This window comes from Callorhinus ursinus, unplaced genomic scaffold (genome assembly GCF_003265705.2).
Source record: "Callorhinus ursinus isolate GAN/ISIS: 27379988/994484 unplaced genomic scaffold, GSC_fseal_2.0 scaffold17, whole genome shotgun sequence".
In the NCBI taxonomy this organism is placed as follows: Eukaryota; Metazoa; Chordata; class Mammalia; order Carnivora; family Otariidae; genus Callorhinus; species Callorhinus ursinus.
In genome coordinates, this window is record NW_027397079.1 from 32,093,912 (window position 1) to 32,116,146 (window position 22,235).

The window sequence follows — 22,235 nt, forward strand, 5'->3', positions numbered from 1 at the left end:
AAATCACAAAATCCATGGCGGCCGTGTCTGGTATCCTTTCCCTCAGTCATGCAATGGCATTTTGGGATTCATCATCTACATGTCTTGAAAAATACTTGCCTATGCTTTACCCTGAGGAGTATAGTCCTCTAAAATCACCCCAGATCTTGGACCCTTCATCAATTAACCAAAATATCACCTATATCACAAAGTTTTATGAGGATGAGGCCCCAGTCCTCATGGGAGTAGATGGGGCCTGGGCTAGACGGGACAATAGCATCTGGCACTGAGCTTTTTTAAACAAATAAATGGATGATTAAAACAATGCAATCAAGATGATAACCTTGAAATTGTGTGCTACCTCAGAAAATCACTTCTCTATGAACTTTGTCACCACAAATGGAGCGAAATATTGGAGAAAGCACAGACCGGGTCCTAGGATATCATTATACTCTCAGTACCTATGAAGTCATGCATAGGTGGTATTCAATTAATGTTTGAGGGTGCTACTAATGACAAAATCGTTCACCACCCCTAAAATGACCACTCAGAAACTTGATGGGGGGAAATTACCTGATGAATGAATCCTCACTAGCTAATCTCAAATCACACCTGAGTGGGGAGTTTCTCTATGGGATGGTGGAACTTGCCCTCCTGCTCAGGAATCCTGACCCTTGTCCATTGATCTTATTTACACTGAGATTTTTGACAATCCGTTCTCAGCCCAAGGGCGATGACAGGTGGATATGCCAATAGTTGGTTCTTTCTTGAGTTGGCACTACTCTTCTTCATTCCTAAAAAGAAAGATGCCATGTCAGTAAAATACATTTTTATTTCTTTTGCATTATCCAGTAAGAATAAGATGAGCCAAACCACTTAACTGCCTTAGAGTTATGGCATTCAGCGACCCTGACTGCTCTGTTAGCTGGAGCTGAATGTGAACAATGACCTCAAGGTCAAGATTTTCATTGGCCCTTCCTAAATGCCTAACCCTCAGATTCCCCCAGGATCTTAAATGTTTGCTTTGCAAATAGATATGTCAAAAGGTCTATTTATAAATGTGTATTTAGTGACCCAGCAGAAAAATTTTGGCCAAGAACTTATTTATTTGGAAAATGGTTCTAGTTTCTGAATCAGCTGGAAGGATGTGGATAACTGTAGAAGATGGTCCTGGTTTCCTAAAAGGCACTGCCCTCTGCCCCCTGTCTCACCTTGTCAGCAGACATGCTGTGCCCTGCTTTGAGCTGGAGGATGAGCAGCCCCATTTACTCTGCTTTGGGACAAAGTAATGAGAATCAGCCACGAGACAGAGATTTTTAAAGATGTTTTATTAATGTGTCCCTTGACTGTTCATTTGCTAAGGGTTTACAAATGCTTTATCAATTATGAATGGTCTTGATACCTAGCTTTAAAAAAAATCCTTAAAGTTGGGAAAGATATGGGCACTGAATAATTCACACCCACTGCCACTTCTACTAGACTAATGCCTTTTAACAGATAAGGCCAGAGTAATCTGGATTAAATTTGTTTATCTCTGGGCCTGTTTCCTTTTCATTCCTCTAAAAATGGAGACTACACCTTGAAGAACAAGGCCTATCATCTGGTTGTTAAAATTGAAACCAGGGAGCCAGGACCTTCATGATTTCAAGCTAATGTTTCTCCTGACCTTGGGTAATGGTTGGAAAGTCATTTAATAGGTCTCTATTCTTGACATTTTCAGATTTCTCTGGCTTTATTCTGCTACTCATTTCTCAATGAATTATTGAAGATGAATTTAACCAGCCACCCATTAGTTGGTACTTTTCTCACTCTTCATATATCACTTTGGGCCTGGGTTTTTCCTTGCAGAGATTGAACCTTGACTACTTCTGCAGCCTGACTCTCGGTAGATGTTTTTCTGATTTCTCACTACTTCACAATTCCATTTTGTTGCTTCTAACCAAATGCAGTTGGAAATCAAAAAGCATTTTGCATTGTGTGTGTGTGTGTGTGTGTGTGTGTGTGTTTGTGTGTCTAAATGTATGGATTTTTTGAAGTCAAGAAGCACAGTGCATTTTCAAACAGATCAACTTCAAGATAGAAGGCATTTAGAGTGGGAAAGCATTTAGGATGGGCAGCATATAGTTCACCAAGATGATACTAGCTGGTCAGAGCTCCTTCTTTGAGTTTTGGATGTGGGCCTATGGCAACTATCCTAGTGATAGAAATTGGTGTAGGCAAGCACAACTGGGGAGTCCAAGACAACGAGTTTATTGCAGGAGATCCACTATGGATAAAAGGACATAGCAACAAAGTTGCAAAACAGACACTCTTGCATTTTAGTTCTTAAATATTAGAATATGATAGGACCCCAATCAGTGGTCAGGGATGTGAATAATTTAGATTTAACACAGTGATGTAGGGAACTGGAGAGGGTCCACATAGTATCCGGTAGATACTACAAACTGGTCTGGAATTCCTTCCAAAGGACTGAAGGAATCTCCAAAGACAGTCCCACATCTGTCTACTTTAGTATCATCTCCAAGACAAGGCAGAAGCATAGACCTGGGGGCTCCTGGGTGGTTCAGTCAGTTGAGCATCTGCCTTTAGCTCAGGTCATGATCCCAGGGTCTTGAGTGGGGAGTCTGCTTCTCCCCTTGCCCCTGTTCATGTTCTCTCTCTCGTTCACTCTCTCTCTTTCAAATAAATAAACAAAATCTTTAAAAAAATAAAAAAGGACTCTAACTAAAAAAAAAAAAAAAAAAAGGTACAGACATGTGGACTGACTCAGTGACCCAGCTACAACTGACACCTGCCATTGGGGCTGAAACCCCAGGACTTCTGTTTCAGTACCAAATCTGTGTTCTTTGCTCTGCTCACCTGATCAAATTCCTCTCCATATGTGAGCCTGGCCTGAAACTGAAGTTGATCCTTCTGAGTTGGGCTTTGGATTACCAGTTGTTATCTCCAAAGGACTTTATCACTGCCCTTATGTCTCTACATTTATGCCAGCTTACTGTTAACTCCCTTTCCTTGCTAAGCCTCAAAAAATATTTCCAAGCATGCCATGTGACTCACAGACTGGATAGTCAACATTGACTGTCCTTTATGAGTAAACTCCAATACCAAACTGATGATCAGTAACATGATGATGAGATGATCAGTAACAAATTAAATGCTAAACCCCATGACATGTTGGGCTGAGACTACTCCTGTGGGATTGGTTCTGGAAGACAGAGTATTTGTCAGCCAAGGTCCCCACAGGAAATTGATGGCACACTCGAATTAGAATAATTAAAGGATAAGTCCTCAAAGAGTGTGGAGGTAGGGGAAATCACAAGGCAGATTTTAGTAATCCGGGCCTTATCTCTGAGAATCCCAAAGATATAAGGTGAACAAGTGTTCCTGAAACCAAAGAGGATTGTTGTGGTGGTTTTGCCCTCCTTGAGAGGAAAAGTGTTCATGTGGAAGAACACAGCCACCTTCTGGTAATTGTAGGAAGGAGATTCAGAGAAGTACCCTTGACCTCACCCTCCTCCCTCCTTTGATCTCTAAATGGGATCCTTGTTGGCTGAACCCACCGAAAGCCAGAAGACATGGGAATCCACTCATCTAGTCCCAGTTCCCTTCTCTGCCACTATCATCATGCCGACCCAACAAGAATTTAGAACTGTTGGGGTGCCTGAGTGGCACAGTCAGTTAGGCATTTGACTCTTGGTTTCTGCTTAGGTTGTGACCTCAGGGTGGTAGGATCCAGCCCCACATCAGGCTCTGTACTCAGTGCGAAGTCTGCTTGAGATTCTCTCTCCCTCTCCCTCTGTCCCTCCTGCTCGTGCTCGCTCTCTCTCTCGCTCGCTCGCTCGCTCGCAAATAAATAAATAAATAAATAAACCTAAAAATATATATAGAAATGTGGAGAGTGGACCCGGAGAGATAAACAAAGGGGCCAATAAAAATCCAAACCCATAGTTGGATTCATCAATTAATTGATCATGTATAGGAACCAAGAAACTTAAAGATAAGGGAAAAAAAGCAAAGACTGATATCAAGGTCCATTTACTCTGCACCAAATCATAAAAAGCATAGTCAACACAATAGATGAAAACTAGAATCAGTATCCATGATGCTTTGAATCAGGTGTCATCAGAGTGCAGCCCATGAGCCAAACCCAGCCCATGCTTATTTTTTGTAAATGAAGTTTACAGCCATGCCTATTTGTTTACACGTTGTTTGTGGCTGCTTTCATGTTACATCTCCAGATGAGTGGTTGCAACAGAGACCGCAGAGTCAATAAAGCCAAACATATAAAATATCTTGCCTTTTATGGAAAAAATTTGCTGACATCTGCTGTAAGTCAATCTGTAAAAGTAGAACATGTAAAGTGTCCTGTATGGTGTTAGTGGTAATGGTACTGAAAAGTAATAAGTGGTGGTTTTCTATCCCTTGTCTCCTCTATGTCTTTCTAATAGATGCTTCTGTGACCCATATACAACTTTTGCTTTGTTTTCAAATAAATACATTGCAATGGGTCAATCACGTTTGATTCCACCATAGTTCTCTACTTTCCCTATCTGGACATCTTTTAAGCAATGAGTAGGTTGAAAAATGTTATGTTAAGACAGTATGGCATCCTTCAGAAGTCTATAATAATAAAAATGAAAATAAAAATAATAAAGAAATACCTACAAAGTTTCCTATGCACTAGGACCTATTCTAAATTGTTCAAACCTTAAATAACTTACAACTTTATGAGCAGGTACTTTTTAATTATCATCATTACTGTTTTATGGATGAAGAAACAAAGTCACAGAGGAGCTAAGTCATGGGCCCAAGCTCACAAAGCTGGTGTGCAACACAGCTAGAATTCAAACCCAGGTAGTCTGCATCCAGAGTTTGTGTTCATTTCCCCTACATAATGCTACCTTAGCTTTTGAAGTTTATGATATCCAGAAGGGTCATGAAACACTATGTTCTGATAATAGACATGTTTTAGCTAATTGAAAAGTAGAACATATCAAATGACTATTACCGTTTTAAAATATCTTTATGATGGAATTAATACCCAAACTATACCAATTATCTAAATTAATGACTGAGAAGGTATATCTAGAGTTTATATCTTTGAATTATAAAAACCAGCTACTAACTTGGCAAAGAGTGCAGTCTTGGCTAATAAAAGTTTTTAGGAAGGGAAAATAGAGCCTAAAAACAGAGAACATTCTGAATGTTTTTACCACATTCCCTTAATAAAAACCCATGGTGAGGTAGAGAGAAGTATATATGGACAAACAAATAAACCGGTGATTCATTATTTGAAGAAGGATGGAGAAATCCTTTCTGGAAATTCACAAGTGTATCCCAAACCAATGCATTGAGCTATTCATGACTTGGTTCATGCAATATTCTTCTTAGGTCTCCACTTCTCATCTTATTTAGGTTAAAACAAATGATGTACCTGCATCATTTTCCCTGAAGCCCTCCCAAAAATGTCTATTGCAAAGCAGTTGCCAAACTTTTCTTTCCAGTATCTGATTTTAATTGTTTCACATCTTGTCGTTGAGAAATCACTTTGTTTGGAATTTTCAAGATACCTTTGATTCCAGCTCACAGGAATATAATTAGTGTATTTTGGGCTGAGGCAGCAACATAAAATATAACTTTTTTCTTGCTGTCCTGAAATTATCCCCTCAGTGCTGAGAATAAATGATGCACCTTTAAAATGCCTGCATTTGAAAAGGAATTGTTTTCTGGATGAATTGAATTTTTATTTGTTTTACTTGTAGGATCTTTAACATCTTCCACTCTCGTCTCATCACTAAATTATAAAACCTTGTTGGAAATGATTCTCTCGTAGTGTTCTAGGCCCTGTCCCTGCATTCAGAAGTACTTCATCTAAAACACCTCAGATTCATGCTTTCATTCATTCAGTAAATAATTATTGAATACATACCATAGGCCAAATACTCTGTCTAGCCCCAGTGACGCAAAAATGAAAAGACAGTGCCTCTTCCCTTGATGAACTCACTCTCTGGAAGAATTAAAAATAAAAAAAAAAGAATACATTATAATGAGTGCTTGTGTAAGTAACTGGGGGAACACAAAACAAACAGGAGTTTGTTTTGCCTCAGGGAGTCAAGGAGCAGCTTCACCAGGGAGGTGACATTTATAGATGTCCAAGTAAGGCCATTCACAACTTTCTCTAAATTTAAAATGATATCTTTAAAACAAATGAGAAGATAGTACAAATCATTTTAAAAATTAAAAATATATATTTAGAAAAAGGTGGGCTAGATGAATGGCATCTCTATCTATGGCATTCACCAGAAAGTAGAAATCATTATGCAGGAGATCCACGTTACCTGGTGAAATCCTCACAACTTTTTTTTTTTTTTTTTTTATGTTGCTATTTGAAATAAGAGTTTTGTCCAAAATCAACCTGATAGTCTACGTCTGGCACGGACACTGAAAGATGTGGTTTGGAAGTCTGCTCTCTACCCTATTCCTCTGCTCAATTGTTTATCCCTGGATTCACAGCCTTTCTTCATTATGAGCATTTTACAAGAAGTCCTGGTACCTGGTAAGACAAGAACCCTCCCTACTTCCTTATAAGTTTTTGTCTCCTCTTGGCCCTTGGCTCTTCCAAATAAATTTTACAATCATCTTATCTTGTCCATTTCAAGTCCATGAAAGAATTTTGGGGAACTATTTGGAATTGGACTAAATATGTAGGTAAACTTGGTTGGAATTTATATTATCACGATATTCTTCTCCATGACAATAATATGTATTTTCATCTATTTAGATCTTTTAAAACATCTCTCAATACAATTGTATAATTCTCTTCTTTTCTCTACTCTTCTCTCCCTCTCTTCTCTCTAGAATTCTAAAAATAACCTGAATGCACCAGAGATTCTGGAATCACATCTTCATACCTGATCTCCCATGGTCCAGCTTTCTACAAAGTTCTCGATCCAGTTGAAGTCCAATGCCCTATTGCTCTCCTCTGAAGCCTTCCCTGATAAAATCCCTCTATGATCACTTTCTGGCTCTTTTTCCCTCCCATGCATATTATTACTTGACTTCAGTATGTAATTGTTATGAGGCCTTTTCACTGGTCTATAGTTGTTTCCTGTAATGTGCTCTATCACCGCTCAGAGCCTATGACTGCTCTCTACTTTGCAGTTCTTTCCCTGGGCTTAGTAAAGGGCTTGACTTTAGTTAGGCTGGCATTCAAAATTGTTTATTCAAGGAACAAAAGGCTTCAGCAAATGATTCTTTTATCCCAAAAGCCTCTTGTGTTTAGACTCCAAGCCAACTCCTGATGGATCACAAGGGAATAAAGCTCTCCCCCTCACTGTTAGCTCCTCTCCTAGGCTTGTCAACATGGCTTTCTTCACACTAAAAAAAAAAATAATATATCACTTAGTATCAAACTATTTGCTTTTCAAATTGAATATCTCAGAATAATAAATCATAAAAGAAAGACCATGAATCAAAAATGCCACCTGAACATATCCCATATTTTTTTCCTCAGCACAGCCTGAAGTGACAACTGTATTAGAATGAATCATCAGATAATCAACACAAAAGGCCTCATTTAAGTTCATTATTCATAGCCAAAGGCTGGCTTCGAGTCCTGATCCACTTCAGAACTTTGGTTTATGTAGATAATAAAAACATTCAAAGATATGTCAAACTAACCCAAGTGTTCCCATCTCTGTATAAATGAGACGAGTTCTCCCTAAACTGACCTCAGCCTCATAGGGCAGCCTCCTCCTCAGCACACATCCTCCCAACAACCTCCTTTTCTGCAATGACACCATGGAGGGTGGTCATTCTGTGCCTTGGTTAAGCAGCACTCCTCCTTACTGACAGCACTCCTCTGTCAAGTCAAATAATATTCCTTGTTTTCCTTAACATTCCAATACCACCCTAACTGGAGAAAGGGAGTGGATTTATTAGATTATACGTTCATTCGGCAAACATTATGGAAAGTCCACCATGTCTGTGACAGTGTACTTGGTGCTGAGGAACAACAGGGGTGGACCAGATCAGATCTGCCCATAACAACTCACTGCAGATGAAGCAGGAGAGGAAGGACATACATGTGGATGGTCAGATGGAGATGTCACAAAGCACAACAGAGGGTTGCTACAGGCTCTGTTCCTGAACTGACCCTCACAGCAGTTTGTACTCTGTGGGTAGTGGAAAGTGCTGTGGCAGTGAGGGACTGGGGAGCAAAGGCATTGTTTTTGTGGACAGGACATCTCTACTCCATGTTTATTCTTAGCACAGACTAGCTTAGTGACAGAGGACAAGGCATGCTCCTCTCTAAGACTCCGTTTCCTCAACTCTCATCGTCAGATGAGAGAGATTTAGGCAATGGTTTCTAACTTGAAATTCAGCTTTGTCCTTTTATGACTCCATGAAGCCGCATCATAGAGCCTGTCACTGTAAAGAAAATAGAACCATTCAAAGTTGCATTCCTCACCATTAGTTGTGTATTAAATAAATCATGGCTGTGATAAACAACCTCAAAAATGCCAGTTCTACATCCTGGTAATCACTTCAGATAGTAAAATGTTTCTGTCTGAAGTCCAGTGACTGAGGGGTTCATATGCAGTATACACAGACTGTGCAAGAGATCCAAAAATAATGTAAAAGAAAAACTTTGAATAAATTTAACTACTTTTATACAAAAGTATTAATTTTATCATATATTTTTAATATAAAGCATTTGCCTTGGGGCATCTGGGTGGTTCAGTCACTGAAGTGTCTGACTCTTGATTTCGGCTCAGGTCATTATCTCAGGGTCTGGGATCTAGCCCCGCATTGGGCTCCATGCTGGGTATGGACCCTGCTTGAGATTCTCTTTCTCTCTCTCCATCTGTCTCTCCACCCCCCACTCTCTCTCTCTCTCAAATAAAAAATCTTTTTTTTTAAAAAAGCATTTGCCTTGTTCTTTAAATTCAAAGGGATTTGCTCAGAAAGATGAAAATACAGTGGCTTTTTCTTCTTGATGCTTGTCTATATTTTATACAGTACCTATGCATTACTTTAGTAATAAGACAAAAGCTTTGAAATTTAATTTATTTTTAAAATAAGTATTTTTGTGAGGAGTTGTTTCACTGGTTCTAATATCAGTAAACCAGTAGTGAGTGATGCCTCCATGTTTCTGGAACCACCATCACTCAAACCAAGCAACTAGCGAGACTTCAGTTTGAATCCACCCTCATTCAGTCTACACAGCATATGGAGGCTCTGACTTTTGGGTCTGCCATCACCTTACCAGAGTGAGAAGTCCACTGACCACTAAGCCCAGCGCTCGTTCATATCCAAGTGACTGTAGAAATAGCATGCATCTTCCTCTCCTCCCTGTTTTTACAAGATATTCCCATTCGTCCTCTCCCCAGTAACCATCTCCATATTCCTCTAAAGCCCTCCGCCATCCCATCCTCCACCTTTCCCAAACCTCCCAAACCCACACTTTGTGAAATTAGAGCTCATTGACCAAAAACCTTTTCATGCTCTTTAAACTTCTTTTTTCATTACCTTAACTGACACCTGCCCATCTTCCTTTATTCCCTCTGAGATAGTGGCAGTTTATTTTCTCAAATCTCACATCTTCAAGCTAGAGATGGATCTTGAGGCATCCTTGTTACACATTTCTGCTTTCAGAGCATTATCCTACCCATATAATTTTAAAAAGCCTATCCCTTCAAGGCTCATGACATTCAGTTATATCATTCCCTTCTACTCTCTATGATTATTTATCATGCCAGCATAACTCCTTCCCGTTCATCAAAGACTTTGCTACCTGGACAAGCTTCCTCCCCACTCCAAGTGCTGCCCTCTTTGGAAACAACATTAGCATCCATTTCCCTGACTCATCCAAACATGCCTCTCAGTTCCCCACCTCATTTTCAAGGAAATTCTCCCCCATGCCTGGGCTATTTCATTATTCATATGCTTCCACCTCCCAAACTCCAATTTAAACATCATTTCAGCCACAATATTTTTATTTATCCAGCTTGCTGCTTTTGCAAGTACCACTACCACCCACCTTGAGAAATTATCTTTCTGGATGACTCTTACTCTGAAAAAGACTTCTAGTTTCCCTCTAATGTCTATGCTTGCCCTCTTCCTTGCTAACAGAAAATTGAATGCTGTCCCAGTACATAGACATCTGGAATAAGTATCAAACTCCACAACCTCTCCTTCATCTGGTCGTGACCATGTGACTCCAGTGTGTGATTTCAGGGAGTGTTTTTAAGGAAGGGTGCATGGTCTACTTGTTCTTTTCTCTTTCCAGCTTGTTAAAAAGTAGACATTACAGTTGAAAATGCAACAACCCTATTGTCTCATGCAGTGATTCTGGGAAAGGAAACTACATATACCTGATGAATCAGATAGGACCCTCCCAAGCACAATAATTTGTCATACATAGATTATCCCTAAATTTAATGAATGTTGAAAGAAAATTTCTCTCTTGCTTATTATCATTATTGTGGGTTTGTTATTTTGTTTTGGGGTTAGTTATTCACAGTTAAGCCTAATCACAGCTAATGTACAAATTATACACTCTCTCCATGCCCATCACTGAACAGCTGATCACTCATACTGCCAAAGGCAAACAACACAAAAAGATGACTTCCACTGCAAATTTATGGTACAGCCCCACATAGTCCTTCAACACTACTCAAACGTCATACCATATTTCTCCTGTCAACTCTACCACCCTCCAAGATTATTTCAGTCCTTCTCTACTCTTTTCAAATTGTCCATTTATTTTTATCAGCTTCCTATTTTACCAATAAAATATAATTTATCAGACAAGAACTTCTTAATTTTCAAGATATCAAACAAATCAACCTTCCTTATCTGTCACTCTTCTGTATAAGACTCATCCTTCCAATTAACTTCTCAAGAAAAATGTCACTGTCAATTATTACTTCTGTATCATATACTCAGCCTCTCAATCTCTGATTCTTTCCAGTGTTTTTGTTGTTGATTTGACTATTGTTGCTGTTGTTTTAAGCTTTCAAGCCTTTCTTCTTTTAAAAAAGAAAGCATGCTCACTCATATTCTCATCCTGTAAGCTATCACTTTTCCTCTCTTCTCCTCTGTCTCCTCCACTTTGGGGTCTAATTTCTCAAAGAAGCTGTCTATTCTTACATTCTCTTATTTCTTATCCTTCTCTCACACTAAAAGATGGCCTCCAGTCCATCATCCCACTGAAAGAACTCTTTCTAATGGCACCATTGGCTGCCATGTCACTATGATCACCAGAGTTTTCAATTCTCATCTTACCTGACCTCCTGGTAGCATGAGGTGTTGATGTCCACTCTGTCCCTCCTGAAACCTGATTTTCCTTCAGTCTTTGTGAGCCGACACTCTCCTGCTTTTCCTTCTACATTTTTGGCAACTTTTTTTTTCCATTTCCTAAGATGTTTTATGCATCTATGAGGCATTAAATATTGTTCCTCAAGACTCATTCTTAATCTGTCTTCTTTTTTTCTTCCTTAGCATTTTATCCAAAAATCAGAGCCAAATTTGCCACCAAAATGCAGGCAGTTCACTAATTTATATGTCTAGCAAAGTCCACTTTATGGATTTCCAGAATCCATTTGAGTTGATATATTTCACCTCCTTAGAAAAAAATACTCTGTGCACATTAAATGCTATAGAAGTATTAGCTATCACTGTGTTATATGTCCAGCTGCATGTTTGTCCAGATATATCAGAGGCACTCAGTGTGTTCAAAATGAAATACATGTACTTCCTCTATCACCCTATATGGTCTTTTTCCCAATATTTCTCTTTCAGTGACAGCCAGCAGCTACCATCTCACTGTACAAGTCAGAAAACTGGTAGTCTTTTTTGATATTTTCTATTTATTAATCTACCCACCTAAAATGTCATAAATGCCTCTACTTACCTCTATCTCAATCTTGAACCCTCCTTTCCCATCACTATGTGCTCTGACCTAAATTAATGCAACTGTTTTCTAACCATTTACCTAAATTCTCTTCCTCTATTTGCCACTTGGAAGCTGGAACAATTTTTCGAAAATAAAAATCAATTTCTGTCATTCTCCTCCATGGCATATACACGTAACAATAGCTCCATGATCTTATTTTTTTCCTTCTAGTTTTTAAAATGTTTTATTTAAATTCAATTTAGTTAACATATAGTACATTATTAGTTCTAGGGGTAGAATTTAGTGATTCATCAGTTGCATATAATACCCAGTGCTCATTACATCATGTGCCCTCCTTAATGCCCATCACCCAGTTACCCCGTTCCCCCACCCACCTCCTCTCCAGCAACCCTCAGCTTGTTCCCTACAGTTGAGTTTCTTACAGTTTGCCTCCCTGTCTGTTTTCATCTTATTTTATTTTTCCTTCCCTTCACTAAGTTAATCTCTTTTGTTTCTTAAATTCCACATATGAGTGAAATCATATGGTATTTGTCTTTCTCTGACTGACTTATATTGCTTAGGATAATATATTCTAGTTCCGTCCATGTCCCTTGCAAATGGCAAGATTTCATTCTTTTGATGGCTGAGTAACATTCCATTTTGTGTGTGTGTGTGTGTGTGTGTGTGTATGTATATATGTATATATATACATAAACAAACCACATCTTCTTTATCCATTCATCTGTCTATGGACATCTGGGCTCTTTCCATAGTTTGGCTATTGTGGACATTGCTGCTATAAACATTGAGGTGCATGTGCCCCTTCGAATCACTATGTTTGTATCCTTTGGATAAATACGTAGTAGTGCAATTGCTGGGTCATAGGGTGGTTCTATTTTTAACTTTTTGAGGAAACTCCATACTGTTTTTCAGAGTGGCTGCACCAGTTTGCATTCCCACCAACAGCGTAAGAGAGTTCCCCTTTCTCCACATCATCGCCAACATCTGTCATTTCCTGACTTGTTAATTTTAGCCGTTCTGACCAGTGTGATGTGGTTTTGATTTGTATTTCCCTGATGCCGAGTGATATTGAACATTTTTTCATGTGTCTGTTGGCCATTTGGATGTCTTCTTTGGAAAAATGTCTGTTCATGTCTTCTGCCCATTTCTTGATTGGATTATTTGTTCTTTGGGTGTTGAGTTTGATAAGTTCTTTATAGATTTTGGATACTAGCCCTTTATCTGATATGTCTTTTGCAGATATCTTCTCCCATTCCATAGGTTGCCTTTTAGTTTTGTTGATTATTTCCCTTGCTATGCAGAAGTTTTTTTTTTTTTTTTATCTTGATGAAGTCCCAATAGTTCATTTTTGCTTTTGTTTTCCTTGCCTTTGGAGATGTGTCTAGCAAGAAGTTGCTGTGGTCAAAGTCAAAGAGGTTGCGGCCTGTGTTCTACTCCAGGATTTTGATGGATTCCTATCTCACATTTAGATCTTTCATCCATTTTGAATTTATTTTTTTGTGTATGGTATAAGAAAGTAGTCCAGTTTCATTCTTCTGCATGTGGCTGTCCAGTTTTCCCGACACCATTTGTTGAAGAAACTGTCTTTTTTCCATTGGATAGTCTTTCCTTTGTTGAAAATTAGTTGAACAATGGTTCTGTGATCTTAGAATAAGAGCAAATGCAACCTCATGGCCAGAAAGGCTTTTCATTGATTGATTTCTCCAGTTTACTCTTGTTCTTTGCTTTGTCTCACCATCATTCCCATCCACTGTCACTTTCTTTTGACTCATCGTGGTTTTTATGCTTTATCCTACCATAGGCCTTTGCACACACTATCTCCTCTGCCTAGAAAAATCTCCACTTCCTCATTGAAATAACTCCTACTTAGCTTAAGAAAGGTATCAAGTATCTTTTCTCTTTTTTTTAAGATTTTATTTATTTGAGAGAGAGCATGTGAGGACGAGCAGGGAGGAAGGGTAGAGGGGGAGGGAGAAGCAGGCTCCCCGCTGAGCAGCAAGTCCAACCTGGGGCTCTATCCCAGAACCCTGAGATCATGATCTTAGCTGAAGGCTGACACTTAACTGAGCCACCCAGGTACACCTATGCCAGTGCTATCCCATCTTTTCTGACCACAGTGGTATGAAACTAGAAATTAATTACATGAAGAAAATTGGAAAGTTCATAATTATGTAGAGATTAAATAGCATGCTATTGAATAACCAATAGGTCAAAGAAGAAATCAAAAAGGAAGTTTAAAAAAATACCTCGAGAGAAATGAAAATGGACACATAACATGCCAAGATTTGTGGGATGTAGCAAAAGCAGTTGTAAAGGGAAGTTAATAGTAATAACTGTGTACTTACCTCAAGACACAAGAATTGTCTTGGGGTGCCTGGGTGGCTCAGTCAATTAAGCATCTGACTCTTACTTCAGCTCAGGTCCTGATCTCAGGGTCCTGGGATAGAGCCTGTGTCAGGCTCCATGCTCAGATGGAGTCTACTTGAGATTCTCTGTCTCCCTCTCCCTCTGCCCCTACCCTCACTCCTGCACACGTGCTCTCTCTCTCTCTCTCTCTCAAAATAAATAAATAAAATATTTTTAAAAATAGAAAGAAACAAGAATAGTCTTGAATGAAGAACCTAACTTTACACCTCAAGGAACTCAAGGGAAAAAAAAAAAGAACAAAGCCCAAAGTTAGTAGAAGGAAGAAAATACAAAGATTAGAGCAGAAATAAATGAAATAGAGACTAAAAAGATAGTAAGGAAGGTTAATAACACTAACAGCATTTTCTTTGAAAAAATAAACAAGATCAACAAGGCTTTAGCTTACATACCAAGAGAAAAAGAGGGAGAACTCAAACAAATTAGAAATGAAAGAGGAAATGTTACAACTGATACTACAGAAACACAAAGGATCAATAAGGGACTGTTATGAGCAATTATAAGCCAAAAAAATTAGACAGTCTAGAAAAATGAATAAATTCTTAGAAAAACATAACTTACCAAAACTGAATCATGACAAAATAGAAAATTTGAACAGACTGATTACTAGTAAGGTGATTGAATCAGTAATCAAAAACCTCCCAACAATAAAGTCTAGGACCAGACAACTTCACTGCTTAATTCTACCAAATATTCAAGGAAGAATTATCACTGTTTTTCAAGCCCTCCCCCCACACACACAAAAGAAAAAAAAAAAAAGAATAGGAGGGAACTCTTCCAAATTCATTTTATGAAGCATTACCCTGAAACCAAAATCAGATAAGAACACCAAAAGAAAAGAAAATTGTAGTCCAATATCCCCAATAAGCATAGATGCAAAAATTCTCAACAAAATATTAGCAAACCAAATACAACAAAACCTGCAACAAAGGCTTTCTTTTTGTTTGTTTTTTAAAATACATTTCTACCTCCTTCATTCACCCATTTATCCCATACTCCCACTCCCTGAATCTGGCAACTACCAGTCTATTCTCTGTATCTATGAGCTTGGTTTTGTTGTAGGTAGTGGCGGTTTGTTTGTCTGTTTAAATCCACAGGTAAAAGAGATTAGATGGTTTCTGTCTTTCTCCTTTTGACTTATTTCACTTAGCATATGCCCTTGAGGTCCATCCATGTTGCTATAAATGGCAAGATTTCTTTTTTTTAATGGCTGAATCATATTCCATTATATATTAGGTATAATATATATATGATGTATATGTGTGTGTATATATATGTTTTGTATATGTGTGTGTATATATAATTTATACATACATGAGATATATATATATATACCACATTTTTTATCCATTCATCCATCAATCAATACTTAGTTTGTTTCCATATCCTGGCTATCATAAGTAATGCTGCAGTGAACATCAAAGAAAGCCTTCTTCATGGTTCCTCTACTAGGACTAAGCTCCCCTATGAGGACTCCCAGAGCACTGTGCACCTCTCTTCACTAGCTAATGTCACAATCTCAATTTCACATTTGTAAAATTACTTGATTAATGGGTATTTTCTCCAATATCCATGAAGGTAAAGGGTTAAGCCATCTTTGTACCTAGGCTGTAATGAAGTTCTTTAGCACCTAGTTAGTGATTGGTAAATATACACTGAGTGCATGAGTAGATAAATGCTTAAATTAACTTACCTCCTGTGAAGACTATTCCAGAACATTTCAACTGTCTTGCTTTCTATATTTTGATTTTTTCCCTCCATGAAACTTTCTATAAGCAATGTTTTCAAAATTCCTTTATTGACTTTAAAGCTGAACTTAGAATTGAAGAACATTTTTTAAAGGCATAGAAGTATACGAATATTTGATGGTTCATTACTTGAATTATGTGTTGTGGACAGAAGTTTCTCTCCTTTTCTTTGTTCTCTTTTTTTCCCCTTTTTCCTTGACATCGAAAGCCTTTTCTTTGAAGGAGAAAATGACTCCCAAGGGAAGAGTCAAAGAATGTATGTGTGAGGTGTGTGACAAAGACCATTATGACCTCTTATATCTGGGCACAAGGCCAGATATTATAAGATTCTATGGATAAAGTCTTCAGGCACTTAAAATAAATGAAGTGTACCAAGTTGTGGTGCTTCTGTCCAATGTTTTATTTAAGCCTAGTCTTAGAAAACATAGTACTGAATGGAGTTTAGCAATAGAAATCAGTATTTTTAGTTATCTAGCACTGAATGAGACAAGAAATAATAGTGTTGTAAAGTATTGCAAAAAGGGATCCCTACATATGGTTGATAAATGGGGGAGGAGTAAAAATAAGTACTAATCTTGGAAGAGAAACATTCATTAAAAGCTGAGGTAAATCAGAAGGCTTTGCAGATGAAAGACTCTAGAGCTGGGCCTTGATGAATAGAGTTTTACTGGATTGAGAGAATTAGGAAGAACAGTCTAAGTAAAGGAAGGAACACAGGTCTGAAGTAGTATATTTGTAGGGGACATTGGTAGCTAAATCTGGCCAGATGTGAGAATTTACATGAGATCACAGGGGATCTAAAGTTAGGAATTATCTTACTGACAAGGAAGATCTTCTAAATGTTTGACTAAAGGTGTTTTAGGGATATGAATTTACTCAAAGTCATTCAGGAGAAAATGACACATAGAAAGAATATGGGCAGAACAGATAGAATTTCACCATTTGTTCCACTTATATATGCTGAATAAATTGTGAAAGGAAGAAGATAACTAAAGTTTATTGAGTATGTATTAGATTACATTACATATCTTACATACAATTTGCCATTTTACCTTTAGAAAACATTTTAAAAATTAATTATTACTATTTTATTTTTCTCTCTCTCTCTTTTTTTTAAGAGATAGAGCACACACAGGCGCACACACCCGATGTGGGGGTAGGGGCAGAAGCAGAGGGAGAGAATCTTAAGCAGTCTCCATGCCCAGGGCAGAGCCCAACACTACGTTCCTTCTCACAACCCAGAGTTCATGACCTGAGCCAAAATCAAGAGTTGGAGGCTTAACCAACTAAGCCACCCAGGCACCTCCTATTTTAAGAGAAACATGAATATGTAGATTTAAGTCATAAAAAATTACAAATGTAGTAAATCATAGACTGAATATTTGAACCTAGGTGTGTAGGATTATAAAACCTGTATTCTACAGTTTAGCACATCTTTGGAAATGGAAATGTAAAAGGAGAGATGGAGAATAGAAATTACATTACTAAATTTAACATGAAAAAATTGGTAAATGTTTGAAAGTTCATCTGAAAGGAAAATAGAGCTGATAGATCATTTTTAAGTGATATTTTGAGCCCTGATGACTAAGAGACAGAGAAACAGATGAATCTTTTTTCTTTTTTAAATTAGAAAATGATTAAATTTTAAGCTATTGAACAGGATGTGATGGAAGGACATCTCATCCAGTAGGTAGGAGACACATAGCTGGTAGGACATATAAAGACGTGGAGATATTAAATTAGGATTTATCTCTAACGACACTCATTGTGACCTTGCCCCAGTGTCCCTCTACTGCTCACCTCTTTGATACTTGAATCACCAGCTCTTGAATTAGCCCTGCCTCAGAGTATAGATCTCTCAAGTTGCTTCCTAACCAGGAATCATGATTGATATCCCCAAAAGTTTAACATCAAACTGAAACTTTTGCTGACTTGGCTCTGATCGGTTGCCTCTGAACTTTAGCTTTGTTTCTTAAAACAAATCTCTGCTTTGCATCCCAGTTCCAGTAACTTTGATCTCTTCCTCTTACATGAGCCTAAACCCTTGCTCTTGCATGACTCCCATATTTTCCTAGATCAGGAATTTTTAACTCCAGCTCATTCTGTGCTTTCAGGATCCGATATTCTGCACTAAATCCAGACAAGTAGGCTATGATCTTGACAGGGCCAGTCCTTGCTATTTGTCTATTAGCAGTGGCTAGAGAAGGGCCATCTACTGGATCATCTCCATCAGCATCTTACATGTTACACTAGCTCCATCTTAAAATAATAATAATAGTAGTAATAGACAAAGAAACAAGTGAAAAACCTTCTCTGGACTCCACTCTAGCTGTCACCATTTGTAACAAGAAGTTTTTATATACAATATAAACTTGTAGTGACTCTGAATTTTATATAAAGCAACTACCAACCTAATGTTCTCTGACCAACCAACAGTTGCAAGAGGGGGTGAGTTGAACTTCTTTATGTTGAAATGGAGAATGGAGGAGTGCCCAGGTTGAGAAATCATAAGACTTGAATTAAGATAGTGGAGAGTGGGCACCAAGTCCCAATGTTTTCCCAGTGCAATTTCAATTAGTGTGATGTCAGGGGACAGCACAAGGCCTGCAGAGTCCTGGGAGCCCCAGACAGCCATAGGATTCAGAGTCATCCCTGTCTAGGTTGTGAACAAGACTGGACAACTGCTATGTGATGGCAAACTGCAACCAGGACTTGGACAAATGGGACTCACATGGCTGGATGATTGAAACTACCAGCAATGTTGGAACTACCAACTGTGACACTTAACACAGGTCATCTCATTCACCTGTGAAATAACAGCCCTCCTTATTTGATACAACTGAAATTTGTGGACTCTGTGCATTGGATTTGCTAGAGTTTTCTGAAACCGTGTTTTGTTTGCATTACTCTTTGGCCCTCTGCAATCTGTTTTTACTCTCTCCCACTTCACTGAAACTGCTTTTGTCAAGGTCATTGATGATAACCATAGTGCTAAATTGACTATACAAATTATTTGTCTTGATTTTACTTGACCTGCATTCAATATACTTGACCACATTTTCTTTTTTCTAACACACTCCTATCTTGGCTTCTATGACAACATCCTCTTCTTTTTTTTCTTACCACTAGGGTCATTCTTTCTCAAATTTCTTAGATGTCTTGGCTTCTTCAGTAATGACCTCTAAATCCAGGACCCCTCAGGGCTCCATTCTAAATCCTTCTCTGTGTCCACATGATCTCATTCACACGCATAGGCTAAAATAGCATATTCATGTTGATTGTTATTCTCAAATTTATATTTCTATTATGGAATTCTCTTTTGTGTTTCAAGATTGCATATCCAATGGCTATCTGCACTTGATTTTCTCATATTCAGCTCAAATTTTATGAAATTTTATTATAATCAGTGTTGTTTTTGTACCCTTCATACCTGTCCCCAGAAATATCCTCTACTTTTAAATGTTCCATCTAAGCATTCTCAAGGGTGCTACATTCAGGAACTAAGGAGTCATCCTGATTCTTTTCTCTCCTTTTGCCCTCTATTCAATCCATTTTCATTTCCTGTTCATTACATGTATAAATTATATTTCAGAGTCATCCACTTCCTCTGTTTCTAAAATCATCCCGTTAGTCAGACCATCATCATCTCTTATCTGAACTACGGCAAGAGACCACTGACTGCCTTCCGGTGATTATCACTCCCTTCCATCTCTGCTCCACATATTAGCAAGAGATCCTCTTTAGGGGTAAATTAAATAATGTTGCTCTCCTGCACCAAAACCCTCAGAGGCTTTTCTTTCAATTCAGAAGAAAACCCAATTTCTCTATCCATTCCTGTATAACACTGTCTCAGAACTAAACCACTAAACCACTATCCCCATTACTCGCTAAATATCATCCCCACCTCTTTTTAAGCCCTTCTGTCATGCAAGTTCGCTGTCATCTCAGAACTTTTGAATTTGCTGTTCTTTCTCTATGGGATGATTGCCTTCTGTTCTCCTTTCTGTAGGTCTCAGCATAAATGCCACCTCCTCAAAGAACACTTCCTTGATCATCTTAATAAAAATCGGACACTCCAAGGTTTTTGTGTTTTTTTTTTAAGCTCAGCCTTGCCTGTATTCTCTTGTTAGTACTTAGCATCATATGGAAGTATTCATATTTATTTATTTGGGCATGTGGACTAAAACTGTTGATCCTCACTGTTCTTAACATCACCATAGTGCCTGGTGCATAGTGGACATTCACTATGGGTACATAGACCCTTTCTATAAATGATTGTTGAAAGAAATTATTGTAAAGGAAAAAAATGGGAAGTATACTATTAAAGATACAGAAGAAGATATTTTTATTCTTTTTTTATGTTATGTTAATCACCATACATTACATCAGTAGTTTTTGATGTAGTGTTCCATGATTCATTGTTTGCGTATAACACCCAGTGCTCCATGCAGTACGTGCCCTCTTTTAATACCCATCACCAGGCTAACCCATCCCCCCACCCCCTCCCCTCTAGAACCCTCAGTTTGTTTCTCAGAGTCCGTCGTCTCTCATGGTTTGTCTCCCCCTCCGATTTCCCCCCCCTTCATTCTTCCCTTCCTGTTACAGAAGAAGGTATTTTTAAACAAGAAAATTTTGGTCTATAGTATTTTCTTTAGACCATTTAAGAATCAGACCTAAAGTCAAGAGGAGATCTGGAAAAGTTGGTAGGTTACAATTCTCTTTGAGAGGCTGTTTCAATCTTGTGGTTTTTTTCTATATAACAAGAACTAGGATCATATAATCCTATTGGTCTGTACAGGACTTTGAAATGGAGATAGAAGAAATGGAGCTAAGATAGCAAATCTTTACTTATTTCTTTTTGGTAGACAGTACAGTGAAACAGTTAAAAAAAAAAAAACTTTTGGGAGTTAACTTTCAGTAGTTGTGTGACTTTACCCAAATTATTTAACATCTTCAACCCTGAAAGTGTTCTCATTTATCAAGTGGGCATGATAATAGCACCTATCTCAGTAGTCATGTTGTAAAGAATAAATGAAAAAAAAATGTATATTTGGCAGTGTCTGGAATATGTTAAACATGCAATAAATGTTGTTAGCCACTGTTATTATATTTTTAATTTAAGCCTCACTTATGAGTTAATCTACCTCTTCCCCAGGTGACAGACCCAGCCTCAGCTAAGGCCCAACCTATGTCAACACTCTCATTATCAAATTACAGCCCTCTCAAACATCAGAATCACACAGGGAGATTATCTAAAATGCACATTCCTGGGATACACCCCCAGGGATCCTTTCATAAGTCTGGGCTAAGATCTAGGAATATGTGCTCATAATAAACACTCCAGTCTATTATTGACAAAGAAGGGGATTCTATGACCTCATTTAGGGATAAATTGACATGAAATAGACCTACTTTCTCATTGTAGATGGCTGATGTTCGGTTCAGAAGACATATCTTTTTGCTGGTTGGAATTGACAACAAACAAACAACGAGGAGATTTCTTAAAGGGAAACTTCAAAGAAATGTATCAAAATAGGGCTCATTCAAGAAGGCCATGGGATAAGTAGACCCACTGTGGAAAGTCACTGAGCATCAGGGTATTAGAGCTTTGTCAGAACAATCTCTCTCTCTCTCTCTCACTCTCTCTTGCAGTGCCCCCCCCTTCCTCCCCCTTTCACCCTTTCTCTGTCTCCTACGTACAGTTTTGGGTCATTCATTGGTCTTTTTATTCATAATTGTGTGGGTGGGAAATCCATCACCAGACACAAAGAAAAATCTATGAATGTTTGAAAGACAGCTGAAGGGATCCTTAGTTTTGCTGAGGCCAAATATGCTACATAGGGTTCATAATCCTTGTGGGAACAGCAGTTACACAAATCATGAATATGCTTCAGGGCAAACTAATCTTGATAACATCCAAGATGTCTACTTAATTGGCCTATCAATGCAATCTATATGTTGCCAGTTCTTTCTCTGCACTGTTGGTAACTAGAGCCAAATATGTGACAGTGGGAAAAAAAATTTCATACTGATATACCAAATATCTATTTGCCTTTTTAATATAAAACACAACATTCCTTACAAAAAAAAAGCTGCTTAAATCATGCCTTTTGTTATGTGATTCAATGCATTCTGTCCTCAAGGTCATTTTCTTCTATTTATCT

The 22,235-nt window shown here is 38.1% G+C and overlaps 1 long non-coding RNA gene across 1 annotated transcript; it reads right to left on the reverse strand.

Moving 5' to 3' along the window:
* Positions 1-252: 252 nt before the first annotated feature.
* Positions 253-16,287, reverse strand: LOC141374396 (uncharacterized). Its single transcript, XR_012381227.1, has 3 exons — positions 16,017-16,287; positions 5,909-5,986; positions 253-773 (listed from the first exon to the last, which is right to left on the reverse strand). It is a non-coding gene; the product is annotated as an uncharacterized lncRNA (long non-coding RNA).
* Positions 16,288-22,235: the final 5,948 nt, after the last annotated feature.